The sequence below is a fragment of the Octodon degus genome, unplaced genomic scaffold (assembly GCF_000260255.1).
Source record: "Octodon degus isolate 3935 unplaced genomic scaffold, OctDeg1.0 scaffold00087, whole genome shotgun sequence".
Taxonomy (NCBI): Eukaryota; Metazoa; Chordata; class Mammalia; order Rodentia; family Octodontidae; genus Octodon; species Octodon degus.
This window is the reverse complement of record NW_004524663.1, coordinates 8585044-8607727: the sequence shown is the minus strand read 5'-3', so window position 1 is coordinate 8607727 and position 22684 is coordinate 8585044.

Genomic DNA, 22684 nt, shown 5'->3' with positions numbered 1-22684 from the left:
ATATGAAGTGTGTGTGTGTGTGTGTGTGTGTGTGTGTGTGTGAGAGAGAGAGAGAGAGAGAGAGAGAGAGAGAGACAGACAGACAGACAGACAGACAGAGATCCCTGCCATTATGATGATACAAAGAATATATATATACTCTCTACTTGCAGATGTATTTTTTACTTTTCCTCATCGTCAACAATTGCCTCCGCCTGAGCCGATCACATGCTAACTGTGAGCCTGAGCCCTATGTGAGCACCGTGACGGGAGCTGGATGAGCGCTGGGTCTGCCGGTGGCTCCCTAACTTGACACTGTGGAATGCAAATACATCTGCCAAGTGTAAATAAGGCTGTCGCCCTCAGAGTCATACCCGCTTCCACCTTGCCTTCCCTTATCATGAGCGTGTTCAGGGATGAATGTGCCATCTTCATCGTCTAATATTTTCACAGCTGGATTTTTTTACACAGAGCAACGGTGAGTTCTGTGGTTTCCAAGGTGAAGAAATGGGTCTGCTTTCTCTCTTTGCAGAATACTGTGCATTTTCAAATACTTTGAAAGTATGCCAGAGTCAGAAAAAAGGAATACCCAGTGTTCAGTCAGCAGACAGAAGAGGCATCTGCTGTGCAATATTGCCAGGTCAGGAGAGTTGTCCTGGATGGAATAAATCGATTTAGGTGATACACAGCAATCCACACACCTGGGTATGCTGGGTCGTGAGGCTGCTACTGATGTTCTACCCGAGTGATTCTTAAATCAAGGTCTCCAGACCACCCACAGCAGTAGCATCATGAGGCCTTAAGTCCCACTGTGCCACTTATAAGGTTGTCAGGACTTGGACAAATTGTTATGTCTTTCTGAGTCTCGGTTTCTTCAGCCAAGGAACGTGTGTCATCTGATTTCTATCATTATTTCACTTGATTGGATGATGCAATTAGTATGGCTCCTGGCGTACAGAATGCTCTATTGAGTGATGACAATTATCATCATGAGATTTATTGCTCGGTATTTATGGCTTAGCTGTTTCACATCACACAACTGGTTCCTTTCTCTTTCCATCGAGATCACCAGCATCATCACCTTCTGTCCTGTTCCTCTCAAGATTTTGGAAAGTTCTGTTTGTCTCTCTAGATGGAGGGGGCCTGTGTAGGCAGGCCATCCTTTTAGGCATTTGTCTCCCTCGCTTTTAATGTTATTACTATAGATCTGGGGCCTGCCATTGCCTCTGCTTCAAGATGGGACTGCAGACACCTGTCCCATCAACATCAGGGCAGGAATCTGATGTGCAACAAGATGCCCAAGTGTGAGTTCTTCTCAGAATTACACACCTCACATGATTTCATGGGCCAGTAGCTTTGTGTCTCTGAGCCTCACCTTCCCTGTGATGTAAGGGTTATTCCAGCCTTAAGCAAGATTTTGGGGACCTAGCTTGCATATGGGGGTTCTTGTCCTCTCTTTTTTCCTCATGGTTTTATGGGTACATATGCCATAGCAAATCACGACGCAGGCTTCCGTGAGGACAGCCCCTTACCATGGAGCCATCCTCCAGAACCACGCTGACTTAGAGACAAGGAAATGCTTCCAGCAAACTATTAATCTTATGCTGTTTGAAAAAGTCTGTTCAACACCAGAATGAAAATGAAGCTCTGATAGAATTACTATGTGGCCTAGGAATTCCACTTCTAACTAGATACCCAGAAGGGACGAAAACACATATTCAAATGAGTATCTGCACACAAATGGTTATGGCAGCATTATTCAAAATATCTGAAAAGTAGATACAACCAAAGTGCCTATCAAATGATGAATGTATAAATGAAATGTATATCCACCTAGTAGAAAGGCCCAGGGAGATAGCTCAGTGGCCTAAGTGCCTGCCTGGCAAGTGCGAGGTCCTGAGTTTGATCCCCGGTACTGAAAAAAAAAAAAAAAAAAAAAATTCTAACTATCTACCCAGTGGAGTATTATCTATATTATTCATTTTCTATTTTCTAAAAAGAAATAAAATACTTAACTATGTTTCAACGTTAACTTCAAAACATGGCAAATGAAAGCATTTAGTCACATAAAGTCATATGATTTCATTTAGACGAAGCCATCCAGAATAGATAAATCCAGAGAGGCAGAGAGCACGCTGGTAGTTGGCAGGGCTGTGGCCGGCACAAGGGAAGGGAAGCGATGGCCTAGTGGTGACAGTTCCCTTACGGTTGATGCAAATACCGTGGAACTAGATAGAGATAGTAGTTGCATAATGAATGTACTAAATGGCTTTAAATTGGTTCTTGAAAGTGGTTAATTTGATGTGATAGGGATTTTGCCTCAATAAAAAATTAAACGTTGAGTGCCAGGAACTCAAGAGACTGAATGTACTGTGCTATGGTACATAGAACAGGTCAGGAGCTTTATTGCCCTGGAATGAATAGCTCTTTGTGTGGCTCTCCAGTGTTAATTTTTTCACAGGCTCCACATGCACAGGCATTTATTTTATTCACAAAATGGATGTGAATGATGACTGATTGCTCACACATTGCATGATGTTTTCCATTATTCTCTCACCTGTCAAATAGCCAACATGGGAAAAGCTAAGCAGCTCAGCTCAGAGGCAGGAGCGCTGGTCAGGTGATTAGCAGTTGCGAGATCTAGCTTCCTACTTTCTCCATAACTAATCACATGATGTTAGGCAAACTAACTGTGTGACCTTAGGTGCTGGACACATTAGTCTCTTAATGCATGACCATTGTACATCTATGGTACTGCAGCTTTGAATTATAAGCCCTTATCTCTGTGCTGGGCTTGTGGCTTGCTTTAACTGGCAAATAGAGTCTTTCAAGCTTAACAAAGCGATGACAGCGAGTCTTATTGCCTTGGAGCTCTGCGACCACATGGCATGAGGATGCTTAACCTTGCCTAGTAGAGGTAGAGGTGACATGGAGGATGAAGTCCCCAAGCCCACACCCAGTAGCAGCCATCAAGGATGTGAGTGAGGCTAGCTAAGGCCTCTAGATCCAAACTGGCCTTCAGCTCAACACAGAAAGGTGAACAGATCCCAGCCAGACCAGCAGATAACCTCCCAGCTCTGCTACAGAATTGGTAGAACAAGCAAACTGTTTCTTGTTTGAGCCACTAAATTTTGATGTGGTTTGTTTCACAACAAAGTCTTCTTAAAAAGGTAATGATGCATGAAAAGACATTGGTAATGTAGCCCCTGGGCTAGAAGTTTGTTTGCGTGTGGCTTTCTTTCCACTGTCATCTCCGTTCTGCCATTACTCCTGCCTGTAGCTTTCTTTTGGTTACTATAATCTCTCAGTTCTCAAATTTCCATTAGATTCCTTACATCATTTATTTCTTGGCTGAGAATTTCTATTTCCATTAGTTTCAGCAGTGTTCATGATTGCTGGTTGGAACTTTGTATAATAGCTGCTTTAAAGTCTGTCAGATAATTGTAACCTCCGTGTCATTGGAGTGTAGCTGTACTTGATTACCTTTCTCTGTGAGAACTGAGATTTGGGCTGATATGCCAAGAGCTTTCAGATGAGACTCTATACATTCTGAATATTATGAGGCTCTAGGTCTTGTTTGGAGCCCATGTAGAGTGTTGATATTTCTCTTTCAGCAGGAAACGGCCTGGTTGGGTTCAGCCTGTGAATTTTCATCCAGTAGCAGCCTTCTGAGAGTTGTTTTGCTGTGTCAGTGTGGCTTTCAAAGCCTTGGCTGTGTTGTTTGAGAGCAGGTCTCCAGGGGTCAGTCCGGCAGCTGGGTGGGGCTGTCCATGATTTCATAGCCCACTGCTGCACAAGCAGAGGCCAGGCCCAGGGATTTATCAAAGAAGCTGTCCAGGTGGCTTTGCTAACCTCCATCCTTCTCAGGTCTCTTGGATCCTTTCTGGCTCCCTGTATTTTTTAGCCCTAGACTATAAAGCTCCCCCTAACATATAAGTGCTAGATTTTCCCACCCATCAGCGAAGCAGACAGGAGAGCAAAATAGTGCTGGGGGTGGGGGGTGGGGGGCTCCAGCCTTTGGGAGCAACAGTGCTACTGAGTGGAGAGGAGGGTAAGGTTACTCTCTTAGTTTTTTATTTACTTATTTATTTATTTTTGTATTTAGGACAGGGTATACAGGGTCTCACTGCGTGGATCAGACTTGCAGTGATCCTCCTGTTAACAGCCTCCCAAGTGCTGGATGACAGGTGCGCACCACCATGAACAGTCTCAATCGCCATCTCAGCACACCCGGGGGCTGGGGCCAGCATGGCAGGCCTGCAGATTGATCTCTGGGCACCTGCGTTGGCCTAGGCATGTGCTTTAATCTGCTGAGCTATTGGGCCTGCTCCCTCAGTTTTGACTCCTGGAATGTGGAGGGAAGGAGGACAGGGAGAGAAGAGAGAAAGAAAAGGAGAGAAACAGAGGAGGAGAGGAAAAAAGAGAAAAAAGAAGCAGTCCACCCACAGGAAGCATTAGGAATTCCCTTTCCCTATGCCAGAGTCAGAACCAGACGATCTCTCCAGGGGCTGTCCTGGTTTGTGCCCTGTACCCTGTTCTGGAGTTCTGAGTTCAGGCCTCAGTCTATGAGAGAAGGGGAAAAGGGCAAAGTCCTTATTGGCAAGGTGGTATTTCATATATTGTTCTTTTTCCCCAATCTGCCTGCTATTATTTGCTTCTCAGAATTCTTAAGCGGTGCTCCCTGAACTAAATTTAGCTTTTACAGCTGTATTCAGTGAATGAGTAAGAAGGGTAAGAAGGGTGTAGGCTTCCCTAGGGCCGGGCCTTTCAAATAAAACTTAGCTCTAGGTGAAACAAAGGTAAAGCTAGAAACGAGCGAGTCTGACCAAAGGTCTCAGGTTATAGGTCTGCAATGGTCAGGGTCTTTGCTTTATTAGCGGGACATGTATGGTTGACAATTACAAAGTTAATGTTGGTACAGAAAAAAAAATCTGCTTAAGAGAGATGGGTAGGAGGTTGGAAGAGTATTCTATATTGGAGGTAAGCAGCCTTATTGACTTATTGACTTAAAGTAAGGTTATTTTCCAATTAAATAAAAATTCAACCTTGCACCATTTTTTTTTGTTTTTTACAGTTTGAAGATGTTTTCTAAATATACTACATTTATAGAAACTTTTGGCCCTCTGTATAAACTTGGTTTTACACCAAGCTCTATTTTTTATAATCTATGTATAATGTATTTTCTCTATTCTCTGTTATCTATTTTTAACTCTGGACATGGCTTCTAAAGATTATTCTCCAAACTATTAATCTGATTAGTAATCTGCATTATAAGTTTTTCTCATGAATTATGTCACTTGGTCTTTTTATTTTTATTTCCTTTTCTTCTATAACAATGAAGCTTTTGTACTAGGTCACCTTTAAGGTCACCCCAAATCATAACCTCACTGATTCTATAAAATGCCCTTTCCATGCCTTCCCCAAAAGGGCTCATCTGCCAGGGAAATAAAATAGGCAGCCATCCATTTGTTGGGGCTTATAAAAGTGATAATTAATCACATGGCTGATAATTAATTATATCCTTTTCCCCCTTTGAGTTCTGAACCAATTTAGAAATAGACACAGATGTCAGATAGAAATCACAGTATTGGCTTTATGCTGTGATTGCTGTGTGGAGAATGGTGTCCAAACCCGTGACCAGACGAAACTTCGTGCTCCTCCTTCCTTCCAACTTAACTTTCCTCCTCCCTTGTGTCCTCAACAACCCATCTCCTAGATGATTCCAGAGCTAGCCTGGTAAAACTCCCCCTAGAGGAGACCGAGGGTGCCGGCTTGAGCAGAAGTGGGTAGGCTGGTCCTACTCCAGGCCTGGCTGTGCACAATGAAATCCATATCTCAGTGCCCCCTGTCCAATGAGTCACTCCTATGATGGGGAAGAAAAAGAGGAAATACATATACAGATACAAAATGGTCCTTCCTTTGTATCCCCTCTTTTTTGTTTAGTTTTGTCAGAGATGGGTATTCCATTGCCATTTAAATATTGTAGGTGTGTGAATTCAGCAAAATAATCCGATATAGTCCAGTAGGCCATAATAGTAGTGGGTTATCCGTAGGACTGGCAATGTCTGTATATACAAAATAGTTAGGATAGATATACAGCTCCTTTCTCTTAATTGAAAGAGAAAAAAAAATTTGTACTAATAGTGTTTGGACAGGATATCATGTCTGTATCTTGTACTATGAATAACTACTACAAAGACAGCAATATGCAATATACTAATTATTGAAACTGCCTTACTAATCAGCTTTGAAACTGTCTCATTGCTATTTGTGTCTCAATAAAATTAATTTTAAAAATAAAGATTTTTTTTTTTTTTTTTTTAAAAGAGAGAGAGAGAAAAGAGGAGCGCTTTCCCCCTTCACTGCCCTCTCCTGGTGATAAACGTCCCCTCTGACTACTAAAGGAGCAAACCATCCCTATTTTAGTGTCAGGAAGCTCGCTCTGTCTCAGATAAACCGAAGTGGTTTGTCACCCTAACTCCAAATCTACCACAAATTCACAGTCTTCTTGGTCTTCTTTTATTTGTTTTCATTATAATACAGACCATCAAGAATAATTCCTGTTGAGGGCACTACTTTTTTATTGAGCTTTTGTATTATTTCTCATCAAAACGATTTCCTAAAAGAGCATTGCTATTGATTACCTAAAAGGGCAGAGGTGTAGAGTGATCAATACCAATGGCTAGTATTTGCTGAGAAGTTTAGTACAGGTAAGTACCAAGTTAAAGATTTCCCACACAGTGTTTCCTTTAATCTTCATTACAACTTCATGAGACAAATATGAACATTATTTTCCTTTTAGAGATTAGCAAAGAATGACCTTTAAAGTCTGCTTATTTACCTGACTTTATACAAATTGAAAAAAAAAAGACTAGGTTAAGTTTCAGTTTGTCTGCTTTATTTTCTTATCTTTTAAAAAATATTATTTATTTAATACAGGGTCTCACTACACAGCTCAGATTTGTAGTGATCCTCCTGTCTTAGCCTCCCCAGCATTGGGATTACAGGTACACATCAACAAAGCATGCAGTACTAGGGATCGAACTCAGGTCCTTGATCTTGCCAGGCAGGCACTTACACTGCCAAGCTATGTCTCCAGCCCTGGTTCTTCCTCTTTAGAGCCCACCTATCACTACTGAAAGGCATAGTCATGGAAGTTTGGCTGGAACTGTTGAGCAACCCTTTTGTTTCTCTAGACCTGTAGATGAGACAACACTTGATTACTTCTGTATCCTTACCATGTAGAAGGTAGCAGCGTACTGTGATTATGCTCATGAACTCTAGAGCCAGAGATCCATCGAAACCTCAGCTTGGCCAGGTGCCATCCACTTGCCATGGACCTTTACCCTGTTTGTCTTGTGGTCTTAGGTAGGTTGTCTCCTGGCCCTAGGCTTTGATTTCCTTGCTATTACAAGTAAGATGATAATGGAAGTAGTAGCTACTTCCTAGGGTCCTCTTGTCATCTTAGGATGATACCATTCATATGAGATGCTTAGTACCCGGCTCATGATAAGAACTCTGTATATATTGGCCTGTATTACTGTTAATGGAGGTCTTAAGAATGGTACTACAGTTTCCATCTCAACTATAATTTTAAATCTTTCCAATCTTGATTTTTCATTCCCCCCACCCTTTCTTGTAGATTTAATGACATGCCTTTCTTGGCCAGAGCAAGCTGGCTGAGAACTCTACTTGGCTTCCATCCAGGAAGCTGACCCTGCTGGAACTTACCCCATCTCCTCTCTTTGGAGTACCCGTTAATTGCCATCTGGCTATTTTTAGTTTCTCCAAGTGAGTGCTGGGTCCAAGCAGGAAAAGTCCGTCCTGCTGAGGGAGTGAGGCTGTGTAAGCTGTGGAGTTTTAATTTGGAAATGTTTTGACACTTCATTTGTCAGGGCACCAGTTGCTGGAAAGTTGTGAGAGTAAGCAGGAACTGAGACCTTATTATTTTTTTAAATCAGCGTTTTCACAGAAGAGAGAATCCCCAGTTGCAGCAGCTGCTCAGTGCGTCCAAATGTGAGTTTTGCTTAGGCAGAAGGGAATTAGGGATTTGGAGCTTAAAAGAAAACATAAATAACAACAAACATGTAAATCAACCTGTTTGACTGTCAGCTGATATGCAGATTTGGGCAGCCTGAGCTCCAGCTCTTCCCGTGGGAGTTTTATTGGTGTAGGCTTATCAGCAATTTGATAAAAAATAAAAAAAAAAAATCCTTAGTTTTATTTCTGATCCTTCTTGAAATTCTCCTTTAAACCACTGCACACTGATGGTGAGCCAGGCAAACTGGTGAAGGCTGACCTCAGTCCCTGACCACACAGGGGCCACAGCACGGGTCTGCGATGCAGTCCTGCCTGAGAGCTCTTGCTTCATGCCCTGGCTTCTAGTGCTCCCTGCTCCCCATCACTGGTAACCCAGGGCAGCAGAATCCTTGTTTGGAGATCTGTAGGGAAGTGAGAAGACAAGGAAATGACTCAGACTTTTGCTAGCTGTTTTTTACATCCAAACTCACTTAACTCCTTTGGATTAGGGTTGTTACCTTTCAGAATCAGAAACCAATTTTTTTTTTCTTTTTATATATTTGGCACAGGGTCTGCAGGGTCTATAGGGTCTCAATACATAGACTAGATTCAGTGATTCTTCTGTGTTCAGCCTCCCAAGCACTGGGATTACAGGCACGCACCACCACGCCCAGTTTCAAATGCCATCTCAGTGAACCCCAGGGGCGGGGCCCACCCCGGCCACTGTGCTCTGCCTAGCAGGTGCTTTAGTCCGATGAGCTATCTGGCTGGCTCCCAGAAACAAATTTTAATATAGAGGAAAATAATGCTTAAATGGATACAAGAACATCAGATAACTAGGCTAGAGGATATATAAGCAGATAATTTCTATTTTTTATGCTTATCTAATTAGTTTCTATTTTTATTCTTGCATCATTCTTTTTTTATTAATTTTATTGAGAAACAAATATCAATGAGACAGTTTCAAAACTGATTCATAGGATGGTTTCAATAATTAGTATATTGCATATTGCTGTCTTCGTAGTGGTTATTCATAGTACAAGATACAGGCATGATATCCTGTCCAAACACTGTTAGTACAAATCTTTCTTCTCTTTGAATTAAGAGAAAGTAGCTGTATATCTATCCTAACTATTTTATATATACAGATACAAAATGGTCCTTCCTTTGTATCCCCTTTTTTTGTTTAGTTTTGTCAGAGATGGGTATTCCATTGTCATTTAAATATTGTAGGTGTGTGAATTCAGCAAAATAATCCAACATAGTCCAGTAGTCCATAATAGTAGTGGGTTATCTGTAGGCTTGAAGCTCCAGTAGTGCAATTGGTTAGCACGCAGTACTTATATACCAGATAATTTCTAAACTCATGCTGCAGAGTACATCTCAGGAAGCCAGCAGTACAGACAGACACACTGCAGGGAGCATGGCCTTCACTCCGACGGTTGTCGAATGCTATGCTTAGCACTTCCCTCTGCTGCTCTTGAACCTGGATACAGCTGTGAACCCCACCCCAGCATATACTTTATGTTCCTTCCATACATCTTCTCTGTGTGAGATGTCTACACAAGGTGCATCTTATAGGAAGAGCCTGGGTCTTGCCTGCACTTTAGCTTGGAAAAGGGTCTGATAACGTAATTCTCCAGCAGGAGGCTGATGTTACCTCAGAACATAAGATGGGGCATTCCCCAGACATAGTAAGAGAGCTCAGAGGTACAAAGGAGTGGCAAATGCTACTAACCCATGCAACAAACAGAGGCAATACATATAAGGTGGATTGTGTAGGTAAAGGGATTGCAGCTACCCACTTGCTTCAGGGCACACGCTGCTAAGTGGAACGAGCTTCATGCAAACTCAGACTTATCTGTATCCAAGTCCGGACAAACAGGCATTTGGACAATGAAGGAAAGCAATCCATTATGTGTTCTAAGTTAACAAACTGATACTTGTCTTGGTGATTTTTAGGATGTGTGTGGCAGACAGCAGCATGTGATGATGAAAACATAGGCTCAGCTAGCAAATGTATAAATTTGCATGTATGTGATGAATTTCTTATCTTTCTATGAGTTGGGCTTTGCGGGCTGTTTTACTCCCAGGGCTGACATGGCAAAAGACCACAAACCAGGTAGTTTGGTAAAACCGAGATGGATTGTCTCACAGTTCTGAATGTTAGAAGCCTCAAATCAAGGTGTCTTCAGGGATACGCTCCATCTGAGGTTCTAGGCAAGAGCACTTTCCTGCCTCCTCCCGGCTTCTGGTGGTTGCTTATAATCCTTGATGGTACTGGAGAGGCAGATGCATCTCTTGGGCCTCTGTTGTGCCCCTATGTGGCATTCTCCATGAATTTCTTTGTGTGAATTTTCCTTTTTTTATTGTGGTATCAGTCATACAGGATTTGAGGCCCACTCCAACCCAATAAGACTTATCTTAACTTGATACATTTATATATTCAGGAATATATTTAAATATAAGGTCATACTTACAGGTTCTGTATGGGTGTGAATTTTTAATTAGTGGGTATGTGTTAACTCAAGGTAGAGGAGGACAGGTTCAAATTAAGCTATGGATCACTATACCTTATCCCTGGAATTAAGCCTCTGAAGTAGAAATGAAGAGAAAGAGGTAGAAAGTGAGTATAGATTTGAACTGATCTCTTTGATTCATCAAAGTCCAAAAGAAACTCTGCATGAGTTTTCTAATTGTGAGTGTGAAGTGAATAGTATGGCCTCAAAGTTCTGAGCTTGCAGAGAATCTGTTCCTGAAAGGTTAGTAGAGAAAGATACCAGAGTTAGCAAAAGAAAATCCTTTCATTTGGTATGAAAACGAAGCACAGCTTTCATGGAGCGCAAGAAGACTGTGAATAACTGATGGTTTCAAACTAGTTTCTAGTGTGATTGGGAAGAGTCCCAGGGGCCCAAGAACAGGATACTGTTGTGTATTTCTACCCGATAATGTATCTGCGCTCACAGCCAATATCTGTTCCCTTTGACATATGAGCTTGATCTTTCTGCAGTGCATTTTAAATTGGGTTAGCAATACAACTACATGGTGGCCATGAGGCGTTAGTGACTGACTTACAGAAACTTTAAGTATAGTTCCAGAATGTTGCATGTATAACTGGGGAATCAGAATAAAAAATCATCAGAAAGTCAAAGATATGGCTACCCCAGGTGCCTTTTTTTCATATTCTTGATGTCCCTGCACCTTTCTCCACTCAAATGGTACAACATTAACTCACTTCTTGACTTTCACTCTGCCATTCTCCTCAATGGCATCCTTATAGGTCTCTTAGTACAGGAGTCTATTTATTCCTCCTTCACATACTGCATGATTGTTTTATTGACAGCGTAACACACGATTGCACTGCTTCCTTGCGTGTGTATATATAGCTCTTTCCTTCTACCTAAGAGTCATGTTCTATTAAGCTTTGCATTCCTATTGCCTGAAAGCTCTTGGCACAGTGGGGAAGGATATGTAGAATTGTGCTGCTGTAACAACCAACTTGTAGTTCTCAGTGGCTTGACCAACAGAGCTTTATTTCCCACTCATATGAAAGTGCAGTGTAGGTTGGTTAAGGGCTTTGCTTTGTGTCATCCTCATTCCTGGTCTGAGGCGTATGGAACAGCTTCCATGTGAAACATCCCCAGGACCTATTGTAGACAGAGAAGGAGGATACATAGAATTAAACCTTCCCCCTAAGAAGCAGCACATGATACCCCGGACCATATTATGTTTGGTCAGCTTATGTTGCCAAATCGTAAGGTCATTTCTAATTTCTAATCTCAAATATTCAGGAGAATGGAATTGTACCATGTGACCATACGGAGAATCAGAGATATTTGGCAAACAACATGGATCACAATCACTTCAGGCATCACTTTTGCGAACTTTTTAAAGTGGGAAGCAGTAGCCAAGGTGACATTCTCAGTGCCAGCAATGCAGGGGAGGCATTAGGAAGGAAAGAGGGAGTAGGAGGATTAATCATTGCATCTACGTGGTTTTATTGGAATTCACTTTTGCCTGGAAGCTTGCCTAGCCACTGAGTGCAAGGCCTTTTAGAGAGTGGCTAGGGTTAAATTCTGAACCTTTCATTTTCTCTCTAAGATAGTGCCAGAAAGGATCAATTTAGGGCAATTTAATTTGTTAAAGGCAAACATAGAAGACTCTGTAAATCATTAACTACTAACAAACATGATTTTTGTCTTAATATTTGTCCTCTAGGATGTGAGTGTAAGCATATAAAAAGGCCATTAAAAAGTAGTGAAAGGAAATGAAACATTTAATAAGATTCCAAACTATTGTACGAGAACTTAGTTTTTTTCTAGCTCTGAACCAGAAACTAAGTGCTGATGAATTTGGAGCTTCCACCTAAATCTCCTTTTCCCTGAATTTTCTAAGTCTGAGATACCTGACACTGTTACTCAGCTTCAGAGTGGTGGCTTAGGTTTAAGAAGGAGAAATTTTAGAAACTCAGAAAACATGATGAATCTCAGGAAAATGTCACTAACCACATATTTGTTGTTATAACTGCCACCACCTTCCTAGCCCGGGTTCCCTTTTAATCTGCAGTGCATGAGGCAGAGGTGCTGTGCTACCACCTCATCAGGGGCTCAGTCTCAGGGAAGCAGGAATAAAGAAAAAGAAAATAAGCAAGTCCAAAAGAATGCATCACAGAGGGGCTACAGCTTCATGAAGCACTGTCCACTTTCAAAGGGGCCAGGTGAGGCCACTCTGTCCTCAGGTAGTTCCTTCAGGAGGAGTAAAGGACAATGATTCATCCACTGGCTGGCTGCCACCTTCCATTGGCCTAAGTCTACCTCCTGGGAATTAACTCCCTCATACATCCAGGTGCAGCAGCAGCAAGGAGGAGACTCTAGGAGGAAATGCGTGAGGTGAGCGAGGTGCCCCCTGCTTGCCGGTGAGCCATGTGCAGAACCGAGCAAAGCCACTGTGACAGTGTCCTGAGCTTGTAAAGGCTGCAGCAAGAGCAGCAGCAATCATTAGCAATGAAACCCAGCTCCGGACTTGAAAAATCAGTGAAAGGGCTTTCTGGCACTCCCCTGACCAGACAGCAAGGCAAATGCTGCGCTCTAGACACAAAAAGTGCATGTGTTATAGCCAGCAACCAGCCACTTAGGAGCCAACCTAGACTTCTTTCTTTGCAGTGTCCAAATCCTGTAGATGCTATTAAACTCCAGATTTTCAACATTTCTGCAAATTTCCTGTAATCTTCCTGCTTCTGTCTGTCCCACAGTTAATTTTTCTCATGCTCATCATGTGTTTCCCAAAATAACATGAATGTTTTTCAGCTACATTTCATGCATGTACCATTTGAGATTACTTTGAACATGTATAGAGGAGAAGATCTCTACTCAAATGGGCAAAAATGGTCAGTTAGGGAGATGCTATCATATTAATCTCCAAACTGTGAGTATCCTATCCACATTTAACCAAATCTAGAAAATAATTGGCATCTATTCCAGGTGCTTTGGAAAGCAGGGAATCTTTCCCAATAGTCCCTCCTAGCAGACTCCCATTGAGGTAGCAGTCAATATTTGTACCTCCCAGACCTACACCCATGACTGGCGAGAGGAATAGAACCATCTAATGATTGACCTAGGCCAATAAGAGTTGCCTTTCTGGAAGTAGGGATGGTTACCCACATGAAGGAGAGTAAATAGCAACATTCATGTTCTTGTTGGAAGAAGGAAGAGAAGATGGATGTCAATTAGGAAACACCAGTTTCTGCTAACTCTGATCTTGTAACCCTTTAATCCATGCAGCTGATACAATGTTGTGAAATACAACTAGAAGTAATTCTTCTATCCTGTACCTTTTTGCAGTACTACTTCATATAAAGACTCTGTGGTCAAGCATGTGCCCACTTCTCTGGCTTTTGCTCTTGCCACATTTGTGGCTTGATCTCACCCTCACTTCATAGCTGCAATTTGCTGTCTCCCAGTGTGACTGGCTCTCTCATTCTTAGGTGCCTTTTTTCATATTCTTGATGTCCCTGCACCTTTCTCCATTCAAATGGCACAACAATAACTCACTTTTTGACTTTCACTCTGCCATTCTCCTCAATGGCGTCCTTATAGGTCTCTTAGTACAGGAGTCTATTTATTCCTCCTTCACATACTGCATGATTGTTTAATTGACAGCGTAACACACTATTGCACTGCTTCCTTGTGTGTGTATCTACACAGCTCTTTCCTTCTACCTAAGAGTCATGTTCTATTAAGCTCTGCATTCTTATTGCCTGAAAGCTCTTAGCACAGTGGGGAGGAGGAGGCACTAAGCATCTGATGAACTAATGCATCCTTAGTGGGGGAGCAAAGCTAACGGTGGTCAACATGCTTCATCTGTTCCTTAATCATAGATAAAAGATACTTGTAGATCCACTAAAGGTGTGGTGAAACCATCAGTAATGAATTTATCTGTCCCCTGCCAGAATAGGCAAGAGTGAAACATAGATGCTCATAAGCACTAATTCTGTGGTATTTACACAGAGGCAACTCCTGGGCAAAAGCAAGTTCTTCTAAGCAGCAGACATAGCATTCTGCCTTATGAGACATTTATTGCTGAAGAATTCCCCTACTATAATGAGATGCTTTGGAATTTTTCTCCTCTGACAAAAGCCAGAGTAGCAGATGTGATGGTTTCAGGGAAAAAAAGTGCAGTTTTTCCATTCTTTTATTGCCTAGAAGCTGCTAGTCCACGTGTCAGTCCATAGTTTGGATGCTGGAAGAGTTGGATGTGATCCATGGAGGTATCAGCCCAAGGCAAATAACAATGGCGCAACTGTGTAGGGCCTGCGATAGATCTGACTTTGGGCTGTCTAGGGAAGGGGGCTACAGATAGAATCAATCATGGCAGAGAGAAGTAATGACTGTGGAAATACAGCCATGCGGACTCCATAGAGTTTAGGAATATAAGGCATGCAGCCGTAGGGTTTTGGGTATGGCACCTCAGAGCAGGCATTGATAGGCGCAAGCAAGTAAGAAAAGAATTAAGAAATAGCCACTAGCATCACTTAAGGAATTGATTGTAGGAAAATCAGGACAAGTATAACCAGCTGAGGTGAAAAATAAAGCCAATAGCATGGTAATCTGAACAGCACATGATTTAAAAATCTGCTATTTATTTATTTCTGTCTTTTAGGGAAGGGTGTACGGGGTGTGCAAGGGCTCACTACTAGATTGGAATCGCAGTGATTCTCCTGTTTACAGCCTCCCAAGTGCTGGGATTACAGGCACATGCCACCACTCCCAGTCTCAATCACCATTTTAGTACACCCCGGGGGCAGGGCCAGCACCTGTGCCTGCTTGCAGGCAGTTTAATCCACTGAGCTATTTGGCTGGCCCTCAGACAATGCTGTGTTTTGCTGGTACTGGGGAGCAACCTCAGGACCTTGCACTTGCCGGGCAGATGCTTATGCAGCTGAACTATCTTCCTGGAGTTTTTTTGTTTTTTGGTTTTTTTTTTTTTTTTTGTATTTTAGGGAAGGGTCTGTGGGGTATTCAGGGTCTCACTACTAGATTAGACTGTTAGTGATCTGCCTGTTTATAGCTACCCAAGAACTGGGATTATAGGCATATGCCACCATGCCCAGTCTTGCTATTAAGGCATGTGACCAACTTGCTCTGATTCTAAGCCTCTTTGGCTGTGATATGAAGAGGATGACAGGACTTATTTGGTACAACTGTCACCAGAAGTAAGTTAGGATAATGCCTATAAAATATGAGATAGGCAATAGCATATGTAACCATACAGCAAAATGACAGGAATTATTTTATTTATTTTTTACTTAGGGTAATGTGCTTTTAACACTGTCATACAAATTGGATCATCTTTGTTCATTTTTTTTTTTTTTAATTTTTTAAAGATCTTTTATTTATTTATTTATTTTCATTTATTTTGTGTGTGTGGCCAGCTCAGCCCACCAGGGGGCGGGGCTGGCTGGCATGTGGTGCTGGGGGATTGAAACGCGGTCCCTGTGCTTTGCTTAGCTTGCTCTAAGTAGGTGCTTTAGACCACTGAGCCATCTCACCAGCCCATCTTTGTTCATTTTAACCTAGTGAATACAAATATATTTGAACCCACTTCTATCTGTATTAACCCTGTCCGAATACTTTGCAGGATCATTACCCACCCCCAGGAAATCACAAAGCATGTCATTAAAATCATCTCTATAAGGAAAATGATGGCACTAAATTTCTAATAGCTTTAACACATTAGCAGTAAGTTCAAGTTACATGACTCAATTGTTGCCTTTTCCCTATTGGTACTCCAGGGACTTTACGCCATTTGCTAGTGGTGCCCCACGAAAGTAAAAAATTGGCCGTGCATCCAGTATAGAGCTGAGGATGGATTTCATCTCTATAGAAAAACATGGTGCTCAGAAGCCAACTGGACTGTAACATAATAATATGTCAATGTCAAAGAAAGTCATCTCTTTTTCTTTGTACCAGAGATTGAACTCAGGACCTTGTATTTGCCAGACAAGTGATTAAGCCATTGAGCTCTCTCCCAAGCCCATTTTTTAACATCATTAGATTAGAGAGATGATGTTATTTTGGTACAAAGTAACTTCTCAGGGAGGTAACATGTTCATGCTGCCTTTAGATCATAAATATGTACTATATTTTCAGAAGTGCCTAACATTTTGCTGTTCAGTTTGTTCAACAAAGATTTGATGAGTGTCTCTATTCTATGCCAGACCTTGTGTCATGTGTCAGCAATTGTTATGACTGATAAACAGATGCCACCTCTCCCTTAATGAAGATTACTATCCCCAGGCAAGAGTAGTCATTAAACAAATAATTAATGATTGGGTGAATAATTATAACTCTGATGAGTGTTACAAAGGCATGATATGAGAAAGTGGCAATAAGGAATCATACAACAGGAAGACATGGCCTAGAAGGGAAGAGAGTCCAGAGATGCGGTATCTGTGTTCTGAAGAATGAATTGATGGATCAACAAGGGTCTGTGCAGCATGGAGAGCACACATGGCAGGATGCTTAATAGACTGAAATAACATGATGCTTTCCAATGATATGAGCAGAGTCAAAGGAACCAACCAGCAAAAGATGGGAAAGTACCCTGGCACTAGTTAAGGTGGGAAGCTGTTAAGCTAATGTCAGCTACTGGAAATCTAAGTAAATAGTCACACCTGTGTAGACTGGCCTATGACTCTTTTCCCTGTTCGCACTATGCAATTTATTTTTTTCATTTATTCAACAAAGATTTTTTTGAGTGTCTCTCTATACGTCAGACCCACAAGAGTTCAAATGTGATTTTTGATAGAAGGGACACAACCAATCTACGGGGACCCACAAAGGAGAAACCCGAGAGAGTAAATCATCTGCCCTCCTTGCCCCTACTCCGCTGACCTCCTGTAGTCCTTCCTACTGACTGGTCCTTACCAGGGTGCCATGGCAAGGAAACCCACTGATGTGGTCCGTGGGAGTCGGGCTGCTGATGGACAGCAGGTTGAAGCAATGCGATGATTAGATCTGGAAGAGGAAATAGGAAATATCCAGTCTGAGAGGCACTGTGTAAGTTTTAAAACTGACGTTGGCTGCTAACCACACAGCATGCAGTGGGGAGCACCCCCCCATCCAGGGGGCAGCATGTTCTAAGGCCTTGAGACCTTGGGGCAGTAACAAACACAGATCCTTCATGTCGGCCTCTGCCAGAAGAGGACTGGGCAGATGGCCACCTCAATCATAAGAGGAAACAGGTTTGTATCAGTCAAAGAGGAAAGGTGGGGAACATAAGGGAGAAAGAACAGCACGGGGAGTCTCTGAGGTGACATGGAGGCCAAGACATAAGAAATAAGCCAGATACACGGCCCTGAATATCCATCTTGATTAGGACAAAGGAACCCTGAATTCATCTTCTTTGGCTGCTGATTTGAGATCCAAGGGTACTGTCAGAGTCCAAATGGCTGACAAAAGTCATGGGACTTTTTCAGGTATTTCAGGGTGGTGGAATTAGGAGCTTGCTATCTCTGGGTCACCCTCTTGGACCATTTAGCCAAAAATATTTGTGAATATTTTTTCATCACCTCGCTGTGCTCGCTAAGAGCTAACTGGTCTGATTTCTGTCTTGGGGATGCTCAGAGGCTAAGCAAGAGAGATGAGCATGGAAAGCGATACTGTGGTATCTAGTGATGCCTGTGTCACTGTCTCCAGAGAGCTGCAGGTGAGGTGCTGGAGAGCCCAGCACAGGCTGGATGGAGAAGTCAGGGCAGGAATGAAGAATGAGTTCCAGCTAGAAAGGTGAGAGGAGGAAATGTTGCTCAAGGCGCCAAAATGAACAATCCCTAAAGCTCAGTGCTTGGCTTTATTAAAGTATATTTCTGGCTCATAGCACTGCCAGCATTCCCTGGGGGGCTTATCCAAAACAGGCAACCCAGAGTTTCCAGCTCTTTTGATCTTCAACAAGTGGCCTTCTAGTCTGCTACATGAGAAGCCCAAAGTATAGATGCTCCTCAGCTTATAATGAAGTCATTTCCTCATTAATTTATCTTAATTTGAATTTTTTTGTGAGATGGTCTCACCGTTTAGTTCAAGCTGGTCTTGAACTCACTATGTAGCCCAGGATGGCCTCCAACTTGCAAGTGATCCCCCTGCCTCAGCCTCCTGAGTACTGGGATTACAGGCATGTACCACCACACCCAGTGAAAATATTGCTAAACAAACATGATTTTAATTTCCTAAACTACCGAGCATCTTGGTACAACAACATGACACACTGTAGAGCCTGTTGCATGGCTGTTCAGAAGTGGAAGCTCACTCTGTGTACCCAGTATTGAGAGAGCATTCTATTGCTACTACTAGACTGGATGGGGGAAGATCAAACTTCAAAGTAGAGATTTACTAAAATCACATCACCTTCATGCCATTTTAAAGTAAAAAATCTTATGTTGAGCCATTGTAAATCAGGAGTAGTCTGTATCAGAAAGGTCTGCTGTACTCCTTACTCTGTTAGCCAGAAACGATACTCCTCCCTTCCACTCACATTCCTTTGGGTAGAATTAATCCCATGAGCACATGCAGAGGCAAGAGAGCAGGAAACAAAGTACTGGCTAGGCAGTTGCTTCCCACAATCTTTGCCCTTAGCATGAGCCTCTGATGGGCTGTCAGCTGCCGCTGTCTCAGGGATTGTTTTTTTAAAATGTATTGAGTACAGGGTCTACAGGGTCTCACTACACTGATCCGACTCAGAGTGATTCTCCTGTTTTCTGCTTGCCAAATGCTGGGATTACAGGCATGTGCCTCGATGCCCAGTCTCAATCGCCGACTCAGCATGCCCCAGGGGTGGAGCCAACACAGCACAATGGGAATTGAAACCAGGTCCCTTCATCTACCTATGCAGGTGCTTTAATGTGCTGAGCTATCTGGCTGGCCCTTGTTTCAGGGATTTGCACACGAAGCAGCTCAAAGTCAGGGAAAGGGATATAATTCCCAAGCCTATCAGTTATGAGAAGGAAGAGAGAGGAATACAAAAGAGGCCTGGCAAGCTGAGTCCTTGTAGGGTTGCTTGGGATTCAGGACAGCACCCCAAAGTAGTTGTCTCCTCCTCCTTTAGCTTCATGGAGGCAACAGAGGGGTGACAGCAGATCTGTATCTCTTCATAATCAGCCCTTTTCCCCCTGGGGGGTGAGAAAGGAGGAAAGGTTTAGTTTGGCTTACACTTTCAGAGATTTTTAGTCCATAGTTGCCTTGGTCTAAGGCAGAAACATCATGCAGAAGGATGTATTAGAGCAAAACTGATAGCTTCATGGCAGCTGGGAAGCAGAGCACAGAGGAAAAGTACCAGGGAGGAAGTGATCAGGAGCCGGATCTGGTCCCCTAGGTCCACAACACACCCTGATACACCCAGAAGTGTGCTTTAGGTAGCTCTCAAGCCAATCAAATTAACAATGGAGATTGGCTATCAACAGCACATCTCCAAGGCATCTGTTATGAGAATATGATTTTAATTCTTTCATAATTTTACAACTATGGCTTGGACTGAAGTTGGAACCTAAGGTCAATTGTTTGTGTTTTTTTGTTTGGTTGATCGGTTTTTTTGGTATTCAGAATCGCACTCAGGACCTTGTGCTTGCAAGGCAGGCACTGTGCTCTCAGCTGTGTCCTCAGCCCCTGGGACCTAAGGTCAACTGAAGAAGCCTCTGAAAAGGGTCTTGCGAATGCAGTACCTCTTCCTTTGGGCTCTGTATTATGCACTGCAAAATTGTTGGTTCCACTACCACACAGCAGTTCATAGGGCTCTTGCCATGGGCCCTGCCCAAGTGAAGATGATGTGTTTCCTACGAAGGATGAAGAGAAGAGAATATTAGCTTTTCTAAAAGTATAGACAGCCTGAAAGCCTATTTTAGAATCTGGATGACATTTTAAATTAGTAATACTCCTAATTACTCAGACCCTAGGAAACCATATGGAATACAGCCACGGCTCTAGAGTTAATATAAGGGAGCATGGTGAAACCGTTGCTCACAGCGGGTTCTCCCACAGTAATGGCACAGTATCTGTGTCATCACAGTGTGACATTGTGGTTACCACACACGCACACAGGCACAGAACCCCCTGATACTTACACTTTTGGATGATTTCCTGCTCTCCAGCATGTTGAAACTTTTCAAATCTTCAACAAAATATACTAATTTCTATCCTTATAAAGCATTACCTACTAATATAATGTTCAAATTTCGGCTTTACAAAGAATAAATGTAAGTAAGTGATGTCTGATAATATGCAACATGAGCTTGGAATGCAGGGGTGTTCAGATGCAGCTCTTGGCTCCCCTACTAATTATTAGGTAAACTTGCGCAGCTTGTTTAACGTCTTTGATTTTCAATTTTTCATCTGTTAAATGGCATAATAATGCCATTGATTCATATACTAATTGAGAGGATGTAAAGCCAAGTAAAATATCTTGTTCAAATGAGTGCCAAAAGATGCTAAGAATTAAAGTCAATAATGGACACAAATACAATAAGTTGAGGGCTGGGGTTAAAACTCAGTGGCACAAGTGGCTATCTGGTGAGTGTAAAGTCCTGAGTTTGATTTTCAGCACCAAACAAAACAAAATAAAACAGTAACTTTGGATTTCATTAATCAAGCTGAGATTGAGAATCCCCAGTGATAGGTTAGGATTCAGAACACTCTCCCACTTGGTTTCCCAGGCACCCTGTCCCCAAACTCTCTCCTTCTTGGCCCCACACAGAGCCAAGAAGTCCACCTGACTTTGACCTGAGCAAGCAACCACAGAAACTCCTTTATTAACATATAAAGCCTCCCACAGACCAGGTATTCCTGCCAAGATTAGCTCTCCCTTGGCTGTTCCAGCCCACAACCCGCCCCCCAAACACCTTAAAAGCACAGTGCTTTGCCTTGTTCACTGTTGTCTTGGTCTGCTAGACAGCTGGTCTGTTTATTGCCCCCAAAAAATCTTCTACTTGCATCAGAATGCTTGGTCTGCCCAATTGCATGGGTTCATACCTAAAACCCAGTACATATCATCAATGCCTGGCATCTCAACACATTCAAGCATTGGGCCCTTTGTGCCAGTACCAGTGAATGGAGATTTTCTTGATTTAAGTTGGGGTCTAACTACAGAAAGTAGAAGTACAATGCCAATTCATGCTTTAGTACCCTCCTATCTGCCACTGAAAATGCCCCAGCTTTGTGGAGAGAGCCTGACAGAAATAACACTTAACACACTTTTGGTTTTTATGATACTTGATCATCAGTTATTTATAAATATATGTATATTATTCCAAAAATTACTTGAGACAGTTTTCATTTTGATCATATGGATAGGTTTGGTGATACAAGCTGCCCAGGACACTTTACTCTTCTGGGGGCCTAAGTGTCCTCAGAGCAATCCTTGTAACAAACTGAAATGATAATAGCAATGACTTGAGGAGGATTGGTGACATGCCTGTGTTGAGCATACATTTCATACTAGTTAAGTCCCACAGCCACTCTTAGAATGTCATTATTAACTCCATTATATGTATAAAAAAAAGATGGATTCATAACTTTGCCAATGTAGGACTACTAGTAAGTATCAAAACTAGTCCTTTAATGAAGTTTGATTTCAGTGTCCAAAGCCAGCTTTTGTACCAACAGCAAACACCTATTTGGTTTTTCATCTCTTCTTTCCTTCCAGGTTGTTCTAGCTATTGGTGGTAGATCAGGAATACCACTGGTTTTTGTGTGTGCGTGTGTGTGTGTGTGTGTGTGTGTGTGTGTAGAGGACGGAGTCAAGAAAGTTTATACAGCTAAAACCAGTTCAGTACAATATGCTGAGGCAAGTGTTTATATTTTTAAGGTAACCACTATCAAGGTCTTAAGTAAGCTTTAAAATATCAAGTAATGGACTCTTCCCAGTGGGTCATTTAGAATTAACATCTTTTCTCATAGGCTCTGATGCTTTTCTAGTGAGATGTTACTGTTGTTTGAGCCTGACTTGCTGGTAGTGACTAACACAAAATGAATTTATTTTTAAAAATTTCATTGGTACTAAAATTATAGCAAAATCTTCAACCTTCTCATTCACTGTGACAGGTGGTGCAGGGAGGGGGAAACAAACGTCTACAATGATCCACCAGATGAATCGGGTTTCACTGGAGCTAGGTTTAGTTTTCCTTCTTAAGTGCTCCACCTGACAA